This window comes from Triticum urartu, chromosome 7A (assembly GCF_056163025.1).
Source record: "Triticum urartu cultivar PI428250 chromosome 7A, HENAU_Tu73, whole genome shotgun sequence".
NCBI classification, from domain to species: Eukaryota; Viridiplantae; Streptophyta; class Magnoliopsida; order Poales; family Poaceae; genus Triticum; species Triticum urartu.
Window position 1 is genome coordinate 52,982,803 of NC_141879.1, and position 7,604 is coordinate 52,990,406.

At 41.5% G+C, this 7,604-nt stretch overlaps 1 pseudogene; it reads left to right on the top strand.

Moving 5' to 3' along the window:
• Positions 1 to 1,094: 1,094 nt before the first annotated feature.
• LOC125518276 (tubby-like protein 4) lies at positions 1,095 to 3,949 on the top strand (annotated as a pseudogene).
• Positions 3,950 to 7,604: the final 3,655 nt, after the last annotated feature.

Here is a 7,604-nt window from a genome sequence, read left to right on the forward strand (position 1 = left end):
CCCCCTATAACCATGAACAAAAAAAATCCACATCTCAGATTTAAATCATTTCAAAATTTAATTCAAAAGATTGGGCAGAACCTCCAACTAATTTGACACCACACAATTCGCATATACATAATTCAACACACAGTATTCAAATTTGCCAATGGCATGAGACATAAACATTGAGGTTCACATCCAAGTATACTTATATATGACTTCAACCTAGCTAGGTACACATATATGAGTCCAAATCCGACCATACATCATAAAAGCAACACAAAAGTGACGCTCATCATATACAGGTTCACATATATACTCCAAGTCTATACATACATGCCATGAGTAGCACAAGTGACTTTAGAATCACATACATGAGTGCAAGTCCACGCAACATAACATGAGCAGCACCAAGAACATGTGTTGTCTGTATTTCCAACTCCAGCGTTAGACTATTTTGGCGTTTGGGACCAGCTACACAGAACAGCAGGCAGGACTAAAAATGACATGGCCATGTGAGAGATTACAACCAAGTATAGGCACTGCAAATAGCAATAAGAATAAAATCATATAAGTAATTAACTTTGAAGAATAAATAGAATAATAAGAGGTCTGGCGTTAGGAATTAAGAAGCAACCGATGCAACAAACGGGGAACAATTAATAATGGGATCGGTTAAATCACCGTTATGATTTGATTCTGGACAATGCATCGGTTAGTGCGCACACACAAAATGAATCTAGCCAAGTATCACATTCAAAACCATGCTACGTTATACCGTTGTACAAACAGTAAGCCCTGAGGATGACAAATGACAAGGACAGGCCTCTAGAGAAACTTAGTTTTCAATATTAAAGCTATAACTGAACATTTGCTATGGCGAATTGAAACAAATATGCATGATTGGGTTTGAAGCCTGCAAGGGTAGGGTTTACTCAATTTCTTAAAGCCACGAATTGCTGGTACAAATTATGTTCGAATGCTAGATATCTAAATACAGTACAGGGAATGAACTGTTCCAGAAATTGAATATGTCAGGAGTAGTGCTAAGGGAAGGAGGCAGATATTTACCACTTTCCAGGGTTCATCACTGTTGGAGTGCCAACCGAGCCATGCCTTGGCCTAAAGCTGCTGCCGAGTCTGACCCAGCAGTGCCCTGGCCGGAGTCTCCAGCCAGTGTCGCGCCCTGGCCTGAGCCCGCTGCAGCCGAGCCACCGCCACCTGCAGAAGCTGCGCCATCGCCACCCTCAACCGCGCACTCACCCGTCCCCTCCGCAGCCGCAGCCGCGCCCTGGCCCAAGCCCACCGCAGCCCCGCCGTTGCCATCGGTTACCAACGCTGGATCCACAGCCGCGCCAAGGCCTAACCCGTCCGTCGTGCCCTGGCCGTCTTCCACGGCGGTCTTCATCCGCTGCACCGCCTCCATCCATAGCACTAAGCCGCCGCCGCTATGGTTCGTAGCCGCGCTAGGGTTGGGGAGAAAGGGGATGAGAAGAGAGAGGCCGGTTCGGCCATTGTTTTTCCTTTTTCTAATGTTTATTATAAACAGGGGCAATTTCGTCCAACTGCAAAGAACTGACATTGGTCAATGCAGATTTTAACGGTGTCTCCTAACAGAACTGACGGAAGTGTTAGAAAGGGCAAGAAATTTACACTTGGTGTTATATAAGGAAGAAATTTCTTTGCAGTGTTAAATAGGGAACCAACATTTAAAACAGTGTTATATAAGGAATTTTCTCAATAACTATTTGGATCACGGAGCCCTATATAGGAGCAGCGAAGGTGTTCCCGAACTCATAAAAAGAAAAAAAGAAATCCCACCCCCGAACCCATGTTCCCCACCTCTCCATCGCTCTCTCCCTGATCCCCGTCGCCGCCATCCCCGCTGTCGCGCGCCTCCTCCCTCATAGCTCCTCTCCCCACGGTTGGCGGGCCTCCTCCCCACGGCCGGCGTGCCTCCCCCCTCCACCCCCGGTCGGCGCGGATCCTCTCACGTAGTCGGGCCGAGGGGGCAGGAGCTGCTGCCGCCCCCGCCGGCATCGTCGTCCTACGAGGCGTGGGACCTCTCCGACAACGAGGCGGCGCCGGCCACGTCCTGGGCCACCCTGCCCAACAGGGCACTGTTGTGCCGCCCGCCGCCGCTCGATGTCGGGAGGTGCACCTGCATCATTGTCAGGGAGAAGGCCACCGGGGCCAGAGGCGTCGCGCTCTACTCGCTCTACACCAACGTGAGCTAATCCCCGTCCTCCCCCTTCTCTTTCTCGGCTTCAAACTTTCAAAATCCGGGGAAGAGTAGTGTGATTAGTTGCTGAGATTGGTGTCATAAGGATTCGTGTGTGCCCATCTCTCTGTTGTGCGATTGCAAGAGGGGAAGAGGCGGCAGGAGCGGAAGCTGGCGGTGGCCCGGCACCGGAGGAGAGGGAGGTCGGAGTTCATCATGGCACAGAAACAGGACGGTGTCTTCTGCAGCTCCGACAAGAACTTCCTCGGAACTATGCGTGCCAATCTTGTTGGATCCAAGTACCAGATTTGGGGCCAGGTACATGATGTTCCCCTTCGTGATTCCTGATGTCGCTCTCCTGGATTCCGGACTGATTTACCATGGTATACATGAACCAATGATGAGTGTTAATGGTCGCCGATGTAGGGGAACCGGGTCGATGAGCTTAAGAGCCGGTCCAAGCGGCTTCTTGGCGTTATCGCGTAAGATTCAATCTCCGTGCGTGACATGTCCATGAATTGTATGGATTTCTTGACCAATTTTTTATTTCTGCAGGTTTGCCCCTACTATTACTACGCTCATGGGGAGTTTCAGAAGCATGAGGGCATGGATCCCCAAGAACCAGTCCATGCAGGTGAGGACCAACAGTTCTGCTTAGGTAAATCCATTTGCAACACTGGGAGATTCATTAGTGAACTTGAATGGATTCGTTTAAACCAAGGATGCATATGGTCTTTAGTTGTGGAATGTTGCTGCAGATTCAGCACGTCAGTGGGCTTCCAAAGGATTGGCGGGAGAAGAGGAGCAGAGCTGACCAACTCTGCTCAAGATCACCTTTCTACAACAATGTAAGCAGCTTCCCTTAAGAAACTTATTGAGCCTTCGGATCGACGTATCGGGAATTGGGAGCTAAGCTTTGAGATGTAATTGTTTCACCAGTACTAAGGCAATGTGTCTGTTTTCTGCATTTGCAATAGATGACGAAGCACTACGAACTAGATTTCAGAGAGAGGGTTGGGAGGATGGATACAAGGTGCAGACATCAATGAAGAACTTCCAGATGACTTTGGAGGTAAAATTCTGCTTCGACCAGATCCCGCCGCTGCGGCCAGTGCCCCGACCTGATCCTGACGCCCAGCACTCTCCCGCATCCCATGGCCTGCGTGCCTCCAACCATGGCCACTGCCTTCCCCACCCACGAGAGCCACCAACCCCCCACCGACTGGGACGGCCATGGAGGATACTGCGACCATCCAGCGGCCGCCGTGCCATCCAGCTGCAGTTCAGAGCCGCCAATAGCTGCAGGTCACACCCATACCCAACAGCGCCGCTGGCGCAAAGGTCTTCATGCTTGTACCGGTGCTTGGGGGTGCGTCGGAGCACTACTGCCCACCTTGGCAGCTGCATAATTGATTCACCTAGTTTTAACAAGTACGTATTGTGTTTCAGTGACTGATCTCTACCCGTTTCACATCAAGCATGTATTTTGTCTTGTAGATGCCGGTGAGGCCAAAAGTGCCGGTGGGGATCAAAGGAGGAAGCAACAAAAGAAGTAGCCACGCGATCCAGTACAACAAGCTGCAGGCAGTGCAACATTTTTGTGCACTTCAGTTCAGCTTCTACTCGCGTGCCATGCTGCCACTACCCTGGTGGCGCAACCCGCCTCTCCCTGTTAATTACTGTGTGCGAGAGCAATGCAGGTGTTGCCCCTGCACACGCAGCCTCAACACGCGTTGTATATTTTAGTAACAGTTTCATGATGTTGTAGATAGGTGGCATTTGTGCCCGTGGGTGTTTGTGATTATTCCTAAATGGGGATATCTCGTTTCATATTTCTGTTGCTTACCACATGGGTGTGTAGTGTGTGCTGATGCATGCGACACAACCACTGCCTGGCAGCACACGCATGCCACCAAACATCCTAGTAGTATCTTTTTTAGGTCAAATGTGTGTACTACAACATGTTCAGTTGTCAGTTGTGAATTAGATACATGATATTTCGACATTTCCCATTTCAAAAATATTGATGAATATTTCTACATGTGTATATTGAACTTAAGAATTTGCATCCGATTTTTATAGACCAAAACACCATAGTTTAAAAATGCAATAAATAAAATAAAAAATCACGTGAAGTTCACTAGGAATACATAGGAAATATGGAGAACAAAAACGTTGACGTTATTTTTTTCAAAAGTAAATTTTTTAGAAAACCATCAAGCTAAAAGAAACAAACGTTTGTAAATCCAGCATCGCCGAATAAAGAAGTTCAAAGGAAAAACTAACAAACACAAAACTCAGGTAGAGCAATTAGATATTATATAAAATATAAAAAAAATCACATTTTGAAAATAAACTAGGATTTTCCCGGCTTCTAAAAAAACCCTAGAATTTCAAATTTAAATAACTAAGGGTTCAATGTTTATTAAATAACTAATACTTTCCTCATTGCTAATGAATAAATAAGTAAGTTAGAAAACAGAGCGTTTCATAACTTGTAAAACAATGATTTTCTCTGTTTTTTTAAAAAAATCTAGAAGTTCAAATTTTATGACACAAAAGTTCAATGCTTATTACAAACCAAGAAGGTCAAATTGACAAAACAAAACAGTTTTAAAAAGTTCATAAAATACGGGTTTCCTTGTTTCTAAAAAATCTAGAAGTTTCAATATAAATAATAGAGCGGTTCGATGTCTATTACAAAATCAATAAGGTCAGATAAAATATTTTTCAAAAAGGTTTATAAAAAAAGAGAAGTTTAAATGAAAATAATGAAGCGGTCCGATCTTTATTCTGAAACTAGGATTTCCCTGTTACTCAAAGAATAAACCAAGAAGTTCAAAATAAAAAAAGGGGCAGTTCAAAAAATATTGAAAAACGGAGTCCCCTATTTCTAATAAAAGCAAGAGGTTCAAATTTAATGACGAAGAATTTCGATGCTTATTACAAATCCAAGAAGTTGCAATTAATAAAGATTAGTTCCAAAAAATTATATAAATCGGATTTTCCATGTTTATATACTAAGAAATAGAAAAAGGCTCACTTTGAAAATGTTAACTCTCAAAGTTCAAATTTAATAAATTGGATAGTTCGACAAAAAATAGAAAACAAAAACGTGACATACATATCTTTGTACAAAAAAATCCCATGGAATTTAATTTTTTTCTTTGGAAAATGGATGTTTCTCGTTCCTTAAAAACACCTGAAAGTTTAAATTTAAATAACGAGTGGTATGATATTTATTAAGGAATTAGGATTTTCCCCATTACTAAATAATAAATTAGGAAGCTCAAATTAAAAAAATAGAGAAGTTACAAATTTTATAGAGAAAATCAATTTTCACCGTTTCTAGAAAAAACCTAGAGTTTCAAGTTTAAATACCGGAGAAGCTCAATGTTTAAATAGCGGCAAAGTTGCGTGTTTTCAATAGCTTTCCATCGGTATATCATTTGCTCAATTCTGGTAACTGGTTGGGGATTTATGGATAAAAAACAATACATGAAAAGCAGAGTGAAGTTCAAAAAGAAGTGCTCCAGAAGTTCAACCTCTCCACGAAGTGCATTTTTGGAGACTCTGTTTTTCCAATGAAGGCATAACGCATGATCTCAGAAGTTCAGGTTGATAACTGCCAGAAGTTCACGTACTACACGGTGTGCATTTTGTATTAAAAAGAATAAAAATGCAAGGCCTAAAGTTTTGTTGCTAGAAGTTCAAGTGCTCGGCCCGAGAAAGTTTAAAAATTCTTGTGAGAGAGGTTGAACAAAAATACGTGACAAAAGTTCAAGCTGAAAACAACGAGAAGTTCAACTACTGCAAGGAATGCATTTCAGATGAGAAAAAAATTATAGACAAATAAAAGCTTAAAAGGTTTGTTGAAAGAAGTTCAAGTGCTCTGTCCAGAGAAGTTAAAAAATTCTTGCGAAAGAGGTTCACCTTGTATTTCCATGATCAGTTTTTTCCGTATAAAAATTGAATACAATTCTTTACTCAAAATATAAAAAGGTGAAGTTCAAATTGAAATAACAGAGAAGTTTAGAGTTTATTAAAACCTAGGATTTACCTGTTCAAAAAATGAAAAACATAACGCCCTCTTTTACACTTAAAAAAACTCATAAACGAAAAAAATGGTTGCTAGAAGTTCAACTGCTCGGCGAGGAAAAGTTCAAAAAATTTCTTTTGAGAGAGGTCAACCGTGTATTTACATGTCCAAAATACATAAAAAAATATGTTGTTTTTGTGTTTTAAAATAATTCTCTCAAACCAGAGAGAATTTCAAAGTGATAACAACCGGAAGTTCACGTACTACATGGTGTGTATTTCATATAAGAAAAATACAATAAAGTGAAACAAAGTGAAGTTCAAACAGACATGCCCCAGAAGTTCAACTACTTCATGCAGTGCGTTTCCATTCGCAATGAAGGAAAAAATCATGATCTCGTCATTTCTCTAATTTACTTCAAAACAACAGGAAATATCATCTGTGTAAGTTCAAGTCCTCGATCGAAGAAAGTTAAAAAAAATATTGTGAGAGAGGTTTGTACAAAAAGAGTATCATTTGTGTAACATTGACGAAATGGATGAAAAAATTACAAAGGAAAATACGTCACAGAAGTTCAACGTGAAAACAGAATGAAGTTCGACTACTATAGTGAATGAATTTGAGATGAAAAACTTTTAAAATCGTCGGGAGTATGAAAAAATGATCAACACGTGAAAGTTGCGTGTTTACAATAGCTTTCCATCGGTATATCACTTGCTCAATTCCAGTGAGTGGATGGAGAGTTACGAGCAGTGGATGGAGAGTTACGAGCAGTGGATGAAGAGCTACGAGCAAGAAAAGAACGTGAAAAAACAGAGTGAAGTTCAGGTACACGCGCCGAGAAGTTCAGATTCTTCCCGCGGTGCATTTTCGAAGAATCTGTTTCGCGATAAAGGCAGAATGCATCATCCCGCCGTTTTCGAAATTACTTGAAAACGGTTAGGAATCAGAGAAAACCATCAACATGAATTTTTTTTTGAATTTTCCGTAGCTTTTCAGCGGTATATTATTTGCCCCATTCCGATAAAGTTTGTAGAAATTATGGCAAAATATGTTTTTAACCATTTTCAAAACTGACATAAAATCGTAATGAATTAGGAGAAACAATATATACAAAAAAGTTTTGCATTTCTTCAAACTTTCCAACGCCATATCATTTGCTGCATTTGGACGTACGGTTAAAAAATTAGCTCGAAAATACGAACTTGGTGGAACTTGTACCGTTTTCTAAATTACTTTTAAACCATTCAAAATTAGAAAACACTTTTAACATAAAAAAGTAGCGCATTTTCATAAGCTTTCCAACGCCATATTATTTGCCTTAATTAGATTAGCCGTTTAGAAATGACGTAAAAAATACGA